This window comes from Oreochromis aureus, linkage group 8 (genome assembly GCF_013358895.1).
Source record: "Oreochromis aureus strain Israel breed Guangdong linkage group 8, ZZ_aureus, whole genome shotgun sequence".
Classification (NCBI taxonomy): Eukaryota; Metazoa; Chordata; class Actinopteri; order Cichliformes; family Cichlidae; genus Oreochromis; species Oreochromis aureus.
The window spans coordinates 4,249,236-4,269,882 of NC_052949.1; the positions used below are offsets into that span (position 1 = coordinate 4,249,236).

The following is a 20,647-nucleotide window of genomic DNA, read 5'->3' on the forward strand; positions in this document are numbered from 1 at the left end:
GGCTGTTCGATTGGCCTGCTGCATTATTCAGCGGACATGAGTGGGCAAGAACGGGGCAGGCAGATTACCACACAGCAACGGATGAGACAGGGAACCTGCTGACATGCCAGCAGTTAGGAAAACACAGTCATAAAGAAGCCACGTTTTCACTGCCAGGCAATCATGTGGCACACAAACACCGGGGATTGTTTGCACCTGCAGAGCGAGCTGCAATCATCCCGCGCTGGTTTTATTACAACCATTATTTCTGTTTGTCCCTGAAATGAGCTGAAATTCTCCACAAACAGCAGCCGACAGAGCCTCCTGTCTCTCAACGCTGCGCTGTTATATTAGACCGCATGTTTGCTGAAATCCTGATGCGTCGTTACGGCTGTAACAATGTTTCTGTGTGAGCACACTGCCCCCATGTGTGCACACACGGGGAAGGCAGCAAGCTCCAAATCTCCACGGACGTCACCTATAAACCTGCAATGAGCACAATAAAAAGAATAAGAGGGTTGTATACTCAGCTGTTGTTTGATCTGATGTTTATTATTATTATTATTTTCAGGTTTGTGGGGAGAAAAACCGATTCGAGAAGCTCATTGAGTATTTTCACAATGAAGAAAGCAACATCGACTTCATGGTAAAGCAGCAATTGCATTCAAATACATGCATGCAAAACTCTCTTTTCAGGTTCACAATGTAATGACAACATATGAAAATTTATTTGTAGAGTAGAAAACATCAATATAAAAAAGAAAAGTGCACAGATAACAAAAGAACAGGAGATAAAAACATGACATAGAACCAGAAAAAGAGTGTGATTAATTTGGAAGATGACCAGATTTAAACATCAGGTAAGTCTATAATGTGAGAGCAAGGCCGTGCAAGACTTCAAAGTAACAAATGTTTGTTATTCTAAACCTGCTTTACAAGCTGTGAAGTTTTAATGCGATGAGCTGGAAAGTCTAAAACGATTCAGCAGATCCATAAAAATACGTCACATTTGTCTTTTTGGCAAATGTTCAGTTTTTTGTCTAACAAGCAAAAGATCCCAGGTTTATTCCCAGGAGGAGACACAGATCCCTTTGCGGCTGTGTTAGGAAGAGCATCTGGCATAAAAACTGCCAAATCCAACATGTGGAGCTGCCAGATGTGGAGTCCCCTTAAGCAATCGACAGAGGCAGACAAACCTGTCAGCAGGAATGACGTTTGTGATCTAACTGGTCAGTCTCTGGCCTCTTAATGAGTTTCGATCTTATCCTCAGGTTGAATAAGGCCAGCTCTAAACTGACATTACTACAGTTTAATTTTTGAATCCCTCCAGGTTGATGCTTTGTCAGCGTTATTTCAGAATTAACATTTTATTTGAATTATGCTTTTCTTTTTCAAAGAAATGTATAATCATCAGGGATGTGAAATTCCCTTGGAAATTGTTTGTGTTTATAACACCTGTGATTTAACAATCTCTCCTCATGTCTGTACAGCTGCAGCAGATTATTGTAAATCATTATTGTAAATCATTATTGTAAATCATTTGTTGATTGATTAAGTGTAGATCTGAGATGGAGCTTCAGTTGGAGTTGACTGGTGGTGTTTTTCTAATACTGGTAACTGCCAGAAAAAATGAATAAATCTATTATTTATCTGCACATTTTGCTCTCGCACACAAAAAGTCTGCCTCTGAAAAAAAACCTCCTTTGTGTGAGAATTTACAAAAACAAGCTAAAATAATAAAGAATAGGGGTAATTAGTTTTTATAATTGAAAGCTTTCAGGCTGAGCCTTTCGTAAAATGACAGCTTTTCTTTTAATTAGACAGATTGTGTGCAATTATATATAATATGCAGAGTGCTGTGAATAAGCCCGGCTTGTGTATTTCTAAAAGTTTGTTCTCCACTTTGTTTTAAACAAGATCAGAGCTGTAAGTAGAACAGCTGAGGACGGTAATCCAAAGTCTGCCGCGAATTCAGAATTTAATTTAATGGTGTCGTAAATTTGCAGGAGAGGAGTTTATTTAAGGTTACTTTTGGAGACGGGAGGAAAAAAAACTCCTCGACTAATCAAAGAATCGATCAGGAAACAAAAAAGAAAAATGCTAACTGCAGCTTCCCGGAGCCCGAGATAACAATCTAATAACTAAAGTTAATGAGTTTGTAGTAACAAAAGGAAACGCAACACAATCTCACCCCTGAGAAGTGATTATTGCTGCAGTTGTTTATTGGAGAAAAAAGAACAATTAGCGAGTTTAGTTTTAAAGGTTTTCAGTGTTTCCTCAGTCAGCTGTAGGAGCGGCTGCCAGCTGTCTGGGGCTGCGTTTGAGTCGGCTTGAAATCTGCAGAACTTTTAATTGGCCTCTTTAAACTTAAACTCAAAGTGGGAAACTCTGGACAATTAACAACAACTTCACTGAGAAGCAGATGGTCTGAGGTCACAAAATATGCCTTCCACCAAAGTGAACATTACCAAGCCTGTGTGAAACATTTTATGTCAGCGGTACTTGTTCACATGTCGTGTTCTGAAGCTCGTGTCTAATATTGTGCAGCAGCTGCTCGTGTCAGCAGTTTGGCCTCCTCGCTTTCAATAGCTCTACTGACGTTCTGCTCTCTGTAAGCAGACTTTCTTTATGTTGTGAATGTAAACTTTTAAACTTGTAGCCACTGTGATGTCACCTATTGGTTTGTCAAGTCTTTTTTGAAGCCATTTTGGTTGCTGCAATCCTCAGAATCCTAATCCTAATCTGGTGATGGTGTCGGACACTGGTCTGAGTAGGCGAGGCTGGTTCATGTTGTATAAATTCATTCTTTTTGCCCACCAGGTTGCCTGTATGCAGTTCATCAACATTGTGGTCCACTCAGTGGAAAACATGAACTTCAGAGTCCACCTCCAGTACGAGTTCACGCAGCATGGCCTGGATGATTACCTGGAGGCAAGTGTAACCTTGTATGCTAAATTAACAGCTTTAAACTTATCTTAGACTCAGAGTCACAGCTTTCAGTTAAAATGTGTTGATTATTTTTCACTCTGGTCTTTTTTCTTTGTAGAAATTGAAGTTCACAGAGAGCGACAGACTGCTGGTGCAGATTCAGGCCTACCTGGACAACATCTTCGATGTGGGCGCTTTGCTGGAAGACGCTGAGACCAAGAACGCATTGCTAGAACACATGGAGGAACTGCAGGAACACAACGCGCAGGTCTGGATGTAAATGCATTAAATACAAACTAACCTTAAAGACAGTCTGTATCATAATATTATCACCATGATTTCCATCATTCTGGCCAGAACAGGTTTTCAAATAATCCTGTGAGTGTGGATGAACACGCTCACAGGTGCAATGGTCACATGGACTTCCTCATGCAGTGTCGTTGTCAGAGCCGATATTTATTCACCTTTCAAAAAACACTACAGAATAACAGGAAATACATCAGGCTGAAATAAACCTGAATATTTTCCAACTTTATTGATTTAAAGCAAAACTGCAATTGTTTCTTTTATTAAATACAGCTAGCTTATTAGATAACCCAAATCTAAGTCTAATTGAGACATTTCCTCCATTTTTGTGTTTAAGAAATTAAATAATTTCATGGCTGCCACATTATATCACACAAATGAAGCAGCAGCTGAATCTGTTGAATGATGCAGTTAACAGGAAGCCGATAGACTCATGGCTCTAAAGCTAACTAGCTTAGCATAGCTTATTCGTGTTAGCTTCCTTCTCTAGTAAAATGCATATTTTTTTTAATTAAGCTACCAAAGAAAAAATCATACTATGTGTTAAACTCTCCAGCAGAAACATGCGGTTGCTATTGAGATTATCTATACAGAAAAATGTTTGGGTGAAATTTCATGACCTTGATTAGTGGTAATGAAAACTTTAAACATCACTGTGATATTAATCATGTAGGAATTATGTCAGTTTTTTTGTAAACTCAAAATTACACAAGCAGTACATACATGAGAGAAAATGTAATACATTATAAATCCACTTTACTGTTAGTTTTCTTCTATGTTTGCTGCTCTCTGTGTAAAAATACATTTCCCCATTACCCATGACCACTCTGATGTCACAGCTAAGCAGCAGACTTCAGGAGACCGAGACTGAGGCGATGGAGAAAGCCTCCGAGCTTGAGAAGAAGCTCATTCAGACCACCAAAGAAGTGGAGCTCCTGAAGGTAGAGAACAGCGAGTTCATGCTTACATGTTTTTCCTACAGAAACACAGACAGTGCCAAGCAGTCAGATGGTAACAGAAACATCAGAGCCAACATATCAAACATGAATCCACATCGTGTCACCATGTGACAGATAAATGTTCCTAGCATAAGGTAAATGGGTGAACGTGGCTTGTAATGTAAACGCTTAGTAACAGAAAAAAAGGGCTATATGAAGACATATTAATCCACTTCATGTTTCTGTGCTTTTATTTGTGTGTCTTCTCTTAAACACCAGCAGAGAAATAGTTCATAAGTAATCCCCTTTTTTAAGAGTACAGTACATTTATGGTTTTTACTGTCTCCAAATTAGTTCCACATTAAAAAAAAAGAAAGTATTTGAACTCCTTTGTTTTTAAATTGTGCGAAAGATAAAGTAAAAAAAAAAAGTGCAGTTTTGCAAAATTTAATAATAGACTGAAATAACTGATCAGCTTTTCTAGAACTGATAACTCGGTGTTTATGGTTAAACTCAGAGTTGCTTGAACCTGTTTTTTAGATCAGGGCTCAGTTCAAATCCATTTACTGATAAAGACTTAAAAAAAACCACTCAATTCTGCCTTATAGAGTTTTTGCTGCTTGATATTTTTGTTTGTGGTTCCAACACGAGGAAGGATAAAAGCTCGGCCAGTGATCTTTGTCTTTTTGTTTGTTTTACAGAGAGGAAAAAAATCAATCGCTCAGCTCTGCCAGTATCTTAATAACCTGTAGCCATTCGTTCTTTTCCATCAGGGTCCAATTAAATTTCCCCTGTTTTGCTGTCCCAAAGCTGTGACCCACTATGACGAACACGATAACTACAGTATGCAGAAACCTCACACCTGCACCACATGTCCTCCACATGGAAGAGATGTGATTTGATTTTTAAGCACCTTTCTGCATAAATTTGAATGCTAACGAGGAAAGAAATGCTTCCTGAGATGCTGAATTCTCTTTCTCACTTCAGGCTGATGAGTTCAAATTAATATCAGACATGTAGCGTGCAGAGACAAACGTGTTGGCATTGAAGTACAGCTTTGAAAATGGAGGAACTAATTGGCTTAATTAGGGAGAGACTGATTGTTCTTGTGAACGTTAGTCAAGAAAAAGCACATAGCAGCTCTCTCACCGCAGGTACTCCACCTGGTGACTGTGATCTGATTAGATTTTAGTGTTGCAGCTGCATAAATCTGCATATTAATGAGCCAAAGTGCTGTGAGCACGCATGTTCTTTTGCCATGAAGATCACACCAGATCACATATTTCTTTCTTTCTTTTTTTTAAAGCTGACAGAACAGGTCCAGCCTGATTAAAGTTCTGTATACGACACATCTGCTTCTGTGTCACAGGAGAGTCTGCGGGAGTCTCGCTCGCAGGTGATTCTGCTGCAGCTGCGAGAGCAAGAACAGGAGCTCAGGCAGGAGAGAGAACAAGACACCCAGGCCCTGAAGGAGCTCGAGGTCAAAGTTCAGGCTCTGGTGGATCAGGGTCTTGTCCAAATGGGGCGCTCTTCCTCTGGACACCTAGATGTTCAGGTGGTGCAGCAGAACATGAAGCAGAAAGGTCGGCACTGTTTTATCACACCTTCCTAAATCCTCAGTAACCACACACACACTCACAGCGTGAACAATTCAGGTTTGAGTTTTATGAGCTGGATTCAGAAGTTCCCTTTTTTAGTGACCAGATACCTGTGCTACATCTATCCAGGTAACTGCAGGGTCAACTCTGGGTTTACAGCATTACAAAGGTGATGCAGTGGTGGCACATTTTCATGGTAACTTACCTGCACATAGACTAGGCCTACCTTTGATTTCTGTTTTTATAACTCAAGATAGGAGATCAAAAGATCTGAAACCGCCATCGAGTCTGAAAACTGCATCGTCAGTTCGAGATGATACTTCAGACCTTGGTGTGCGGATAATAAGAAGCTCTTTGTATTTCCCTGATGGGCACCATTATGGGATATTGATTCTTGTAATCAGATTTATTCCTTAATTTTCCTTAATTACAGCTACACTGTAACTGCGAGTTAATATGTAGACTATTTCCTGACAGCTGCAGATCAGGTCGATACAGGAAACAACCTTCAGGCCGTTCCTACAACAGAAGCTCCTCCACAGTCGGAGTCGGTACAAGCTCCTCCTCCTCCTCCTCCACTTCCAGCTCCGTCCTCAACCACAGCTCCACCCCCACCTCCTCCACCACCAGCAGCTCTCCTGCCTTCTGGAGGCGGAAGGACGCAGGCGTCAGCAGATGCGACTGCGGGGACCTCAAGTGAGTCCACAATCAGAGCAAAGTGAAGGTCTTAAAGACTTACTAGTCTTTAAAAACAATCAAAGGTTTAACAATTTTGGTTCATATTTTATTTTCTTGTGCTTTATATCTTAAAGAAAAGACTTTTTTTTTACATCAAATTTGAAAATGAGGAATGATTACAACAAGCAAAAACCTGCTGGAGGTGTCCTGGAGTTTTTCCAGCTTTTATCGAACTGATTGTAGAGATTTAAAAATTGTTAAACTTTATATAAAATCAAGAACTATGACAGAGAGCAAGGTTATTATCGTTAACGAAAACTAACGAAATAACGAATAAAAAACAGTTTCGTTAACGGAAATAAAAATAAAAACGAGACTTTGCAATAAAAGGAAAACTAACTAAAACTGAAATGACCGTTCACAAAACTAACTAAAATTAACTGAATTTATAGAGAAAATGTGTTTAGTTTTCGTTGATGTGTATGTGTCATACGTTAGTCAAGGGTGAGAATGAAGTGTATTTTCCAGGTTATGTTCTTGCTGTGCCTTATTATGCCAGCAGGTGGCAAGTACCTCAGTCGGGTCGTCTGTGTTGCTGCTCCGTCCACGCGTAGCATCATGTCAACAAAAGTCGGGAGAAAGCGTCAGAGTCCAATTTGGGATTACTTTGAATATGACTGTGTTTTGGATAAAGCAAGTGTCTTGTAGTGGAACGAGACAAATTATGAGGACATTTCTAAAGGGAAAGAAATCCCACAAACCTTAAAGTGCACTTGAAAAGCTCACACAAGAAGGCTAACCTAGCTTACCTGGAGAAGGTAAGGGAGCACGCCCAACCCTCATCCCCAGAAACAGAAGCTAACACCAGGCAAGGCAGCGTGATGCATCCCGAGACAACAGGACTGGGATATCTACATAACTGTGTGAGTCAATTGCCTTCAAAAAGTTTATCAATTCACTTGGACCAAAATTACGAACACCCGGTGCTGCAAGAGTTAATAGTCTCATTGGGGCCAAGATATACATTTTATAGTTGCCTGGTATCAATGGTTGTTCATCTGCCTTTATTTATTTATTTAAAAAACCCATAGGTGGGAATGTGAGTTGTCTGTCTCTGCGTGTTAGCCCTGCGACAGACAGGCGACCTGTGCAGGGTGCAGGGTATGGTAGCTGGAATAGCAACATACCCAAGGATAAGCAGAAGAGAATGACTGATATGATGATTTTGTTACACTTTATTGCAAACACAACTAAAACTATAACTGAAACTAATCAAAACTAAACTGAAACTAAGGATTTTCAAAAAATAAAACTAAACTAAACTAGCAAACAATTGGTAAAAACTAATTAAAACTAATATAAAATTGAAAATCTGAAGTCAAAACTAAATAAAAATAAAAACTAATGAAAATTGCAAAACTATTAAAACCCTGACAGAGAGTGGAGACAAGTTGGAGAAACCAAAGTTTACCTGATTCCTGCCTTGATAATCATTTTCCAGATCCACTTTGGGAACTTTTAGTAAACATTTCAGTGTCTTTTCTTGTGAAACTAACAAACGGCAGCTTCCCCGATGCAGTGTTTGGGAAGATATCTCTGTTACAAGACAAACATTTCTCTTACAGACTGTAAAAAGAAGAAGGCCATTCAAACCAAATACCGCATGCCGCTGTTCAACTGGCAGGCCCTCAAATCCAACCAGGTGGCAGGAACAATCTTCAGCGAGCTGGACGACGAGCGCATCTTAGAGGTTTGTTCATGTTTCCTCTGCTGTCCCATAAACATCTGGACCTGGCCTCCTGCATAGACAGTATTTAAAAGATGCATGCAGCCAAAATGACCACACCTGCTGGTTTTGGTCATTGCATTTTGGAGGCTTAATTTGGAGTGAGAGGGTGCTGTGCTAAGTTTTCACGTAGGTTTAGCTAGTCTGGTTAGGAAAAGCTGCACACAGACAAAGCTAATTAGTAAGTAACAGACTAATTATGCTCGAAAAAGTGACTAAAGTGGGAAAACAAAGTTCTTGAAAAGTCATTTTGTCAAATAATTTATTAAACATCCAACAAAAGGCACCACAAACACTGGGCAGATGAATTATTAAAAAAACAACCAAACAAATAAACAAACAAATAAACCCTCACCTCCTGAGGGTTTATCTGAAGGTGGAACAGTTCCACCTTCAACTCCTGAACAGCTGAAGGTGGAAACCACCCGTAGAGACCCAAACAGTGTTTTATGCCAGGCTGTCAACACACTCTGCAATGCTGCTGGACATTTTAACATGAGAGTCTATGGGGATGACCACAGGTTTGGAGTCAGCCTCCAGTGGCCATTAGTGGAACTACAGTTGTTTTGGTATTTCTGCACTGGCTTCATTTTTGGATGTGGAGGTGGTGGGTTGGGTTTTAATCCAAATGTGGTGCAAATTGTTTAGCAGAAAACAACAACAACATGCTTTTCTTCTATATTCGTGCAATCAGTCCTATTAAGACAGATAATGTATTATCATGGGAACTTGCATGTATTCTGCATCACTTGAATCCATGGATATTCTCCCATGCTTTTCTCTATTTGCAAAATTCTGTGAGTATTTTAAAAAGAACAAAACTAAATTGAAAATAATCTTTAGAACAATTTTTCCAGTTATTTCTTTTCAGCAATCATGAAGAGTTTAGTCTGTAATAAGCTGCTATGTGACTTACAGTAAAAAAAAAAAGAAAGTGAAAGTTTAATCTGAGTGTTAAAAAAATCTTAATGGTCTATGTTTCTGTATTTGAACTCTGTTATTAGGAGCTAAACATGGCTGCCTTTGAGGAGCAGTTTAAGACCAAAGCCCAGTCGACCCCTGTAGATCTGGGAACCCTAAAGAAGAAAATGGCCCACAAGAGTCCCAGTAAAGTGTCTCTAATGGAGCCCAACAGGGCCAAAAACCTGGCCATCACCCTGCGTAAAGAAGGAATGGCTGCCTCTGATATCTGCTGTGTCATTGAGACGTATGTGTTAAAACCTGTTTGTGCATCAGCTGAATAATACGGCAATAAAAAGAAAATCTGAATATATTGCAAAGACACTTTATATTCAGAATGTGCGCCGTCCCTGCAGGTACAACCTGAAAGCTCTGAGCCTGGACTTCCTCGAGCTGCTGGAGCGTTTCATCCCACCGAGTATGAAATGAAGCTCATCCACAACTACGAGTGCGAGGGCAGGCCCTGGACGAGCTCAGCGAGGAGGACCGCTCATGGTGCGCTTCAGCAAGATCCCACGGCTTTCCCAGCGCATCAGCACTCTCACCTTCATGGGCAATTTCCCTGAGAGCGTCCAGCTGATACAGCCTGTGAGTCCACGGTTGGACACCAGTTGAACTGTATTTAAGGAAAGAGAATGAAGCAAAGTTTACAATAGGGGATTTCACAGTCATGCCGAGGAAAAGGCAGTCATTTTGTTAGAGTTTATTCCTAGAAGTGGGCTGAATAAAAGCCCACTTCTAGGAATAAAAGGCATTTATTCTGGTAATGAGGGTTAGCGCGGGGAAATTTCTCCTTATCAGCACTCTGGCTTTATATTTACTGTGGAATCACTCTTGACATCTGACTCTGAGAATTACAAAAAGTAGAACTAGTCCTTTAAAATAAAATGTTAGTGTATACTGTAATGTCCAACACTGATCTCTGCATTACTTCTTACAGCAACTGAATGCCATCATCGCAGCCTCGATGTCCATCAAATCTTCCACTAAGCTGAAGAAAATTCTTGAGGTGATTCTTACTTTTATTTGAAGTGTCAAAGAGCTCCAGTTCATGACTGAATAATAAACTTTACTGGTCAGGCCTGCTTCTCTGTGAGTTCCTGTGAATCCTCAGCAACACCAAAATGGAATCAAAGTCACTGACCTCCTAATTAGCATTAAAAATTACAATAAAATCCTGGCATAAAACTTTTTTTATTGTTCTTCTAATTTGATTTTAAAATCCAGGTTGCTGGGGGCTCTCAGCAAAACAAAGGAAACACATTCACTGTAAATATTCAACCAAGATTTCACATAAACTGTAAATAAATGATGGACCATCCGTTTGTAATGGAGCCTCAACGTTAGCATTTTGTGGTGTTTTTTGTTCCCAGAAGTGACCATATTTAGATGAAGGTGCAGTGGTAAGATGTCAAGTAACACTAGTTTGGTTAGTGCAGGCTTGGCCAACTCCAGGCCTCGAGGGCCGGTGTCCCTGCAGGTTTTAGATCTCACCCTGGGTCAGCACACCTGAATTAAATGGTTAGTTCATTACCAGGTCTCTGGAGAACTTCAAGACATGCTGAGGAGGTCATTTAACCATTCAAATCAGCTGTGGTGGATCAAGGACACATCTAAAACCTGCAGGACACTGGCCCTTGAGGCCTGGAGTTAGACAGCACTGGGTTAGTGAGCTGTATCAGTGCACTGTATACATGCAATACAAGGACACTGATACTAGTTAATTAGTTAGTGGCAGAAACCTAGAACACTAGAAAAACAGAGCCTTATAATTTGTCTCACAGACTGGTACTTATACACTGCTTTCTGCTATAAGCCTCATTCACCCATTCACATTGTTCTGTGCCTTTAGCCTTTGCTAACAATCACTTGTACTAACACTGATGGATCCACCAGTGGCAATTTAACATCTTGCTCAAGGAAACTTTGACATGTAAAAGAAAGGAGTCAGGAGTCAAGCATGAGCCAGTTAGCAGAGGTGAGGCCTAGCAGGTAGTAATGGGCCACAACTTCCTGTTTCCAACACCTGTTAATTAAGGCAACTATGCCCATATTTTCAATTGGATGTTCATCCACTGTGCAGTTATTATGAAGGGAAAACTTCTCATAACAGGAAAAATGTGTTTTATACATTAGAGGAACTTCCTTTTGCTCGCCTTTGATTCTTTTTACCAGCAGAAATCGCCACTTTATGTGCATTTCAAGTATTTTGTGGTATTTTGTGGTGTACTGTAGTTTGTGAAAAGAGTGTTTTTAGGCTTTGATGGGAGTAATTTCAGGTCCAGTTCAGCAGTTCTGGGAAAGTAGCCTCCTGCTGTAATATGAGACCAAACATGCTGTGTCTTTAACCCTGAGGAATTTGTCTCGCTTTTTTCCTTCAACTTTGGTTGTTGCTTTTTCCTAAATTTCAAGTGGCATAAAAACAGCAGTGAGTTGTTTCTGGAAAGGAGAGTTTTGTTTTAACTCTGTGGCAGATTTCAAGTTTTGTTTTTCACTGCAGGTTTATTTTTGAGTCGGTGTGGGCTGTATATCACACATGTTGTCACTTTGTGTCACATCTGACAACATAGTTTTCTGTCTGTTTCTGATGTAAAGATCATCTTGGCATTTGGAAACTACATGAACAGCAGCAAGCGAGGAGCAGCATATGGCTTCCGTCTGCAAAGCTTAGACTTGGTGAGAAAATGAATGTAGTTTTTTCTGCAGCTACAGATGGCTTTTTGCTTCAGTTGCTATTTCTGTAGATAATCCAAGAGTATTTAGTTCAACCTGTTGTTTTTATCAATCTAATGTCAGACTTTTCATTCTTTGCTGACTCTTCCAAGCTGTTGGACACCAAATCTACAGACCGTAAACAGACGCTTATGCACTTCATCGTCAACATCATCCAGGAGAAATACCCAGAGCTGCAATCCTTCCACACAGAGCTGCACTTCCTGGATAAGGCGTCACTTGGTAAGCACATCCTCACAGGTGTACAGTAATTATTGATGGCTGAACTCCCGTCACAGTTTACAAAGGTCCAAGATCCAAGAGGACTCAGTACTTCCCTCCCAAATAGATTAACTCAACTATGTAAAAAAGCTGCAAATAAATAAAGAAATAAAGCACAGTTTTTTTGGAGTGGTAGAGTATAATTCCTGACAGGTGGTGATATAATCCTAACTGTGAAGAAATGCTGGCCAATCAAAAGACGGGGTGTAGTCAAAGGAGGTAAGGCACATAACTTTGATCTTACGAGACAAAATCGCATTTTTCATCTCCATGTGTAAATGCAGCTGAGTTTCTGAAAATCTTCATCTGGCAGGAGTTTGAAAACTTTGTTTTTAGTGACTCTCAGGACCAAAGGCCAAAATGCACAGAAAAATCTGTGTTTAACAAAATATCCGTGTACATGTGGATGTAGCCTGAATCTCCCTTGTAAACCACACGCGATCAAAGCAAGCTGCTAGAAACCAAAGCAGTCATGGGGCGTTTTCAGGGCAGCATCGTGTTTTCACCTTGTAACTGACACGAAACTACTGCAACAACTCATCAACCATTGGAGAAAAACCAGAAGTTGCTATGGAGATGCTGACTGGGGTGTCTGAGATGACCATATTAGGAAATCCCAAGAGGATAAAACCTGTGAAAGCCAGAGTTATTGGCTATACTTTCAAAAGTTTGACCATGTTTAACAGTAATAATAACATTTAAATAGCGTACATTTTACTTAAAACTAATACCACAGATTGTAAATACACTGATGATGAAATGGCAAATGCTCACGAGGAGTTACGACAGCAGTAGAATCACTTTATTCATGCAACACCTTCAGTCTTCTAAAGTACATCATAATCTAATTGCTGTTTGATAAGCAATGATATGAATGTTAATTTGAAGCTCTAACTTCACCTTGAAGTCTTTGTCTCTTTTAGTTTCTGTGGACAGTATCCTGCAGGACCTTCGGGCTCTGGAGAGAGGCATGGAGGGACGAAGAGGGAGTTCTCCATAGAAAAGACAATCCTGTGCTGCAGAGTTTTCTCAACAGCAACATGGAGCTGCTCAACTGTCTCATAGCCGATGGAAAGACTGCGCAGGTCGGATTTAATTATCAAAATCAGAATACTTTATTAATCCCTAAGGAAATTATCCAAAATTTGTCTCTGTCGACATTAGGAACAGGAAGTACTGGTCAGTTCATGGCTGATCATGATCATGACCTGATATTTTTACCTTCTCTTGCAGGATGCTTATGACTCAGCTGTGGAGTACTTCGGAGAAAACCCCAAAACAACGCTGCCCTCTATGTTCTTCCCTATTTTGATCAGATTCATCAAAGCGTACAAGGTCAGATAACAGACAGCTGCTTCACCGATATGCACCAAGAGCTTTTACATTACACCTGCAGCCATCAGTGACTGTTTATAACCTGACCTCAGAAACATTGTTTTTGTGTTTGACAGCAAGCAGAGCTGGACATCGAGCAGAGAAACAAGCAACACGAGGCTCCTTTAACTCCTCCTAAACCTGAAGTCATGGGGAACAAGGTGGGAACGATAAACAGTCGGTGCAGGAAAAGTACTTTCAAGTGTGTCTAGAAACTTTCCAAGCGCATAAAGAGGATTTTCTCCTGAATAATTAGACCATTTCACTGTGTCATTTTGCAACAACACCTTAAAATCTTGCAGTAGACCTCAGACTTTATCTGTCGGTCCTTTCTTTTCGATTTTTAAAAGTGGCATTCAGCAAGTACTTCTTCTCAGTGAAGAGACATTAACTATCTCAGTTTAGAGGAAAACTGCTTTGCCTTTAGAGAAATGTGTAGGTACAAAGACTGATGCCATTAAAAGCTCAAAGTATCAACAAAAAACTTGTGCGATGCTCCCGGTCAGCCATCTCAACTACCCACAACTAGTCCAAAGACAGATAAACTACCATAAAGTATACACAGTACTGCATCTGGAACACACCTGGAGCTGGAATGGCCTGCTTGAAGTCCAGATCTCCACCCACTAAAGACATTTGGTGCCTATAGTCCTCTATCAGACCAGAACAAGACAACATTCCTGTCCCAAAGTCCAGAGCCGCTCTCCTCAGTTCCCAGTCATATATGAACTGTTATTAAAGAAGGTGGTAAACATGGTCTGCACTGCCATCAAATTCAAAATAAGACAATATTTTTCTTTCTTAAAATGGCCAATTTTTTTTGTTTTAGTTAGTTTTAATTTTTCGAATTGAAACATTTGATCGGTTTTCTGTGTTCTGCTGACTGTGTGTATTTCTTCACCTATCAGACTTCCAAAATGTAAAACACATGAAGGAAATTGCTTGAGATTATAACTTTTATACATAAAAACAACCAGACTATTGGACATGAAAAGAACAACTAAAACTCTCAAAGCATGTTATAAAAATATTCAACTAAATCTGATTTTTGTTTCAGGGTCCCATGATGCCGAGAGCGCCCAGATGGACCTGATAGCAGAGCTGAAGAAGAGGCAGATGTCTCCTCTGGTGAGGGAGGGAAAGACGGAGCCATCGAGGACATTATCACAGGTACACAACAACCTGTATGTTTTTGTGTCTGTGTTGTGAACCGTTATCAACAATTTTCAGGAGGGGTTAATTACAAAGTTAGAGAAAGAGTTCACGCTGCCAAGGCAACAGAAAGAGGCAACTATGCAGTTACAGGTTAGTGTGGTGCTAAAGCTACACTGTGACAACTAAATCAAACATTGTATCAAGTGAAGTCTAGCTGCTAACATAGCAACACTTAGACACTAATGCTTTCTAATTAACTAGGTAACAACTAAACTGATCACTTTTTATAAATTAGAACTCGATTTTTAATTTGTTTTGTTTTGTTTGTTTTGTCTACAAACTTTAAAGGCAGCAGCTAAATCAACATAAGCCACAAACTGTTTCTCTGCACTTGTTTGTGTTGTGTTCCAACCAGAGATGGGCACGTAATGCGTTACTGTAATCAGATTACATTTTTCAAGTAACGAGTAAAGTAAGGGATTACTATTGCAAAAACGGTAATTAGATTACTGTTACTTTCCTGTAGGAACGCTGCGCTACTGCGTTACTAAAACCGTGATTTGTTTGCAAGAGTGTCTCATGACAGTGACGTAAGCGAGTGCGACATTCGTGACAACAGCTGTGTGCAGATCAACAATGGATAATATATCGAGTGCAGAGAGAGTATGAGCGTGCAGTTTAAAGCGTGGAAGTACTGACCTTACTTTGAGTTTGATTCTGTAAAAGTGACAAAACATTAGCATCCGCTGTTCACTGCGTGGGAAGAAAACTTCTTTTACAGCGAAAAACCCCTTAACTTCCGAGCAAGCACCGAGTGCGCTACCACGGAATGAGAAATTCACAGAGAAACTCATGGATTCTTCCACTGACCGCTGCGGCACACCTGCACCAGGGCAAACATCCGCCTGCTATACAGGTGAAAATAGAGCAACAGGTCCGCTGAGAATTTGATTTTATTTATTTTCTGCTGTGTTTCACTTGCATTTATTTGAAAGACTGAGTGTAAACACAAAAAAATATTTTATTTTATGTGCTGGAATGTGGAGAAAATAGGTTTAAATGTTAAACAAATTTCTTCCAGTCAGACAATGTTGCATATAATTTAATTTTTGCTTGATGCATAAAGTTAAAAGATTAAAACTAATAAAACCAAGTTTTAAAAAGAGACTTTTCCATTTGATTACATTTTGTATGATGGATTATGCAGAAAAAGTAGAATTGGGCTGAAAGATCTATCGCTTTATCACCTATTCAGGTTGTAAATCGTGTTTTAAAAAGTAACTAAGTAACTAGGTAATTAATTACTTTTGAAAATAAGTAATCAGTAAAGTAACGGGATTACTTTTTGGGGGGAGTAATCAGTAATTAGTTACTGATTACTTTTTTCAAGTAGCTTGACCAACACTGGTTCCAACAACCACTCCCCAACCGATTGGGGAGTACAGATTTTTCCCAACAGCAAGAACTCGTCACTGAGCACTGATTCCAGTTCTTATGCTAAGATAAGCCGACTATCTCCTGATTTCCAGCTGTAGTTTTGATGGACACTCTAGTCCATGATTTTTTTTTTTCTGTACCTTCTGCTGTCACACACTTTTTCACACTAATCTTCCTCAGTGTTTTTACTTTCTTATCTAAGCAGCTGTTAATCTCACATCTGCACTTATTAACATTTTCTCCTATTTCCTCTCCAGCAGTGCTCTTTTTAAAATTTCTTTAGTTCAACAAACTTTCACTAGTTTCTCCTTCTAAGGCTTACGTCCCTCTCCTGTGCCCTTGTTTGTCCCTCCTCTCTTCCTGTCCCTGTTGTTTTTTCTCTTCTGTCTTCAGCTCTTAAATCCGCGCCCTTCACGGCTCGCTCTGCCAAACGTTCCTCTCGTCTCTTCTGCGACTCCGTCTTCAGTGAAGAGGTGATGTCTTCAAATCTGCTCCTGCTGATCATGACACTGTCTTTGTATTTATAACCAGGAAGACATGGTGGATACAGAGTGTAGAGGTCACTTATAATCCTTTGGGCCCAGCTTCTATTTGTGCTCCAGTCATGGACATGAGACAAACTCAACAGTGAATAACAATAATAATAACACAAAAATATTAGAAACACATTATAATGTACTAAAACTGCATAGAAATTGTCCTGCTCTGCCTTCTGTAATGTAACTGTATCCCAGACAGTCTGCCCTTGAAGGAATATTTTGGGTGCTGTTTATTGGATTTATGCCTCGTGACTGAGTTCTCTCCAGAGGTTTTCTGACACACTTTAAACGGCTTTCAAAGAGAAGGAGAGCAGCTCAAACTAAAACACAAGAATATGCTGTAGATAGCTCCTCTTGGATTTAAAGGTTAAAGGAGATCTATTATGTTTTCCTTGTTTCCTTTCACATGTACTGTTAGAGTGCTCGGATAATAAAGATATATTCGATGTATTAAAGGGCACTAAAGTAAAGGACATTTAGCATTGTTGCCTCATTTGTTAGTGGGTCCTGGTTTCAGAGCCACACAACATCCAGCTGTTGGAGTTTTGAATTGTAATTAATCTTGCCGATGTAGGCCCGCAGCACAAGAGACTCTTAATCTCAAGAGTTTCACAGGCTTGTTAAATAACATCATTTAATGTCTTAGAGGCTGAATTTAAATTGCACAAACAACAGTAATGGAGATATAGGCTAATTCTTAGACTGATAACGGTGATTTTAAACTCATTTACTCACCCAAAACTGTCAAAGCTCTTCTTTTTTTATTTCAATCTGTGGTGCAAGACTGAACGGCATCTCTGTACTACGCTATGCTGTCCAAAAGTATACTTCTATTAGTCGTTTGAAAAGTGTAGGAAGGTTCATGTGGTCAGTGTATGTATCAGTCATCACAAGCCCACCCTACCCACCTACTGGTCAAACATTCTGTGTAGCCAATCAGAAAAGAGAAAGCTTAAATGATGGAGGAGCTGCAGTATAGCTTTGGATGAGCTGAAGGGTTGCACCAAGGACGAGTACAATAAAAGATGATACTCAGATTATGTAAGGCTAAATCCAGGAGGACTGAGTATGGCACTGAAAAGCAGAATGGATCCCTTTAATGTCCGAGTAGGTACATGATCCTCACTCAGTATTGGGATGATTGTGTTATCTTACTGACAAGATGAATAAAAATATGGATCTGGAATTGAGCGTAATAGGTCTGTGAGAACAGGACGATGGAAGGACATAAGAAAACCACCTCAAAAAACACAAAATACAGCAAGAAAGTTTCCCAAAGTGACCAGCCTAAAAATCACAGTACATTCATATAGTTCTTTACAGCATTCACAGCTCATAATAATGATTTTAAAGTTACTCCTGTAATGTCCAAGAACAAAAACACGGTTGGAAATCAGCATAATAGATTCCTTTTAAGATTAACCGTACATCACATCACACCTGTGAAGAGACGAAGGTGAGAAAGACGCAGAAAAAGGTTTAAAGGTTTTTAAAAAAGACGGGAGACACAGCAAAGATTCACACACCCATAAAGATGTGCAAAAGTACCACAAAGACATGAAAAACAACTGAGAGACAGAAAGTGAAATGCAAAAGAACACGCTGGTGCCTTCTGTGGGTCTTTTAAAAGCTTATGCTGAGGGGCTCATTGTCCCACACTCTATCCATGTCTGACACAGATTCTAATTAAGATTTTATAAGAGCCAGGATGGGTTGGCAGTGACTCTTTCATACCAGACGCTCTACACATTTTCCTGTTTGTTTGTTTTTGTGTTTTTTTCATGGCCAATTTGATGAGTAGAAATATGTATTTTATGGCTCAGTAAATGAAACCCCATAGGCCCGTAGTTCGCCTTTGACATCTTTCAGCGAGCTGTTCCGAAGCCTCTCGTCTCAGGTGGATTATTCGTGTTTGTTCTCTGTCCTCAGATCTGAGGAATCAGCCGTACAGACGGGGGACGGCGGCCGACGCAGCGCCAAGTGGAAACCAGGGCAACAGCTGCAGGTATCCTCAGACATCTCCTCTGAAGCACAACAGCACGGACTGGACTCATCATCATGGCTTTACAAGCACAACGTATTTGACTCACTATGGTGACAGTCTTATCACTCTCAAGCATGTGGACGAATGCAGGGTTGGAAATGCATGCAAGAAGATCCCCAAAGAGACAAAAACATAAGCTAACACACACACACACACACACACACACACACACTGCTGCTTTACAGCGCCTCTCTGGATAAACTTCAAACTGACTGTAGAAATGTTCTGTGATTTGAGTAATTAAATGTTAAAGAGGGCGAATTATTAGCTGTGCTCAGCGCTAATGACACTGGATGCCATACGAGGTAATCAAGACAATTACATGGAAGAGCGAGCCACTTGGCTGAGAGGTAACACGAGCGCTTCATTACTGCCGCTAAGACATCACAGCCTCGCCGGAAAATTCATCTTCAAAGGCAAGAAACTGATAGACAAACCACTCATGGATCGTTTTGATATTTTTTTTATTAGTTTTAGTTTAAACAGAATTTTAATTGCAGCGTCCCATCACTCTTTCCGTGTCTGTAGTAGATCTCAAAAATTATGGGAAAGATTTATAATATATTTAAATTATTTTTATTACTGTGTAAGTACAAAAACAAGCTTCTACTTTGCTTCTGCATTTCAACAAATAAAACATTTTATACTGTTTTGGGGTTTTTTGTCTGTTTTATTCTGTTTAGTTTTTATTTGTTTGTTTTTTTATCCTAAAATTAGAATGTAATAAAAATATGTAATTGGGTTTTTCTCTTAATATTCACCTAAAGAAATAATGTTTAGGTCTGGGTTCTCAGGAGGTCAATCTACCACCAACAGAGTTACTTTGTATGTGTTTCTATCCAAATATGCTTCTACTGCATTATCAGTGTGTTTGGGATCATTATCATGCTGGAAAATGAAGTTGTTGCCAGATTTTCCAGATAGTATCACATGCTGGATCAACTTCTCAAAGTTTGCCATTCCATCAACTTTGACAAGTTCTTCAACAGCACCGGCTGAAATGCAGACACAAACCACGACAGAGCCTCCACCGAGTTTTACAGATGAAATAGGAGGTGCCTAAAGACTTTAGCACAGCACTGTGTGTGTGCTGTTTTTACAAATACATTTAAAATTGACAAAACATGAAACATTTCATTGAAGATTACAAGGAAATTTGTCTAAATAATGACATACTTGAGCATGAATATAAAACACATAATATATATAATATGAATGTGATTTGAAGTCAGATTTTTATAACAGTAAAAGTAATTATAAGACTCCAAAATCCTGTAACACTTATTTAATAAACACAGTGTATGTAAGAAACAGATTTTATTACCCGCACTCCTCGCAAACACAAGAAAATCAAGATCTGATTTTCCTGAATCGTTAAAGCAGAAAATTAAAACCATTCGCAGTTCTAAGTTAGATGTATTAAATTTGTCCAGTGTTTGACAAAATGTTGTTTCACCACCAGCTTCAGCTTTTTCATCTTTTATTTTATAGTTTAAAATAAAAGTAAATTGAAAATTTTGATGTAATAATTTGGTAACTTTGAAGAATTAATGATCAGAGAATCACCCACAGTTACAGTCATAGTATGGATTACGATCTTGGTTTGTTAAAGATTTATATATTAAGACATAATAGAACATTATCTGACCTAATTAAATTTAACCTTAGATAAACAATAACACATATTATGGACCATTATTTATTTATAAAAGCAAGCTAAAATGCAGAATCGCATTGATTTACCAGAAATGGAGAGCACTCAAACAGAAGTAGGTGAAGCAAAGCCTGCGTCTTAGAGGAGGAGGCAGGAAGTGGAGGAGCGAGGTCAGGACAGACAATCAGATACTGTTTCTGTTTCAGTTTGAATCAGCACATGAAGATGAATATTTAACACACCAGATGAAGAAAAACTGAAATATGTTGGATTTTGA

The 20,647-nt window shown here is 39.4% G+C and overlaps 1 pseudogene; it reads left to right on the forward strand.

The window, feature by feature from the left end:
- LOC116328594 overlaps nt 1–14,651 on the forward strand; it is a 37,793-nt pseudogene extending 23,142 nt beyond the window's left edge.
- Nucleotides 14,652–20,647: the final 5,996 nt, after the last annotated feature.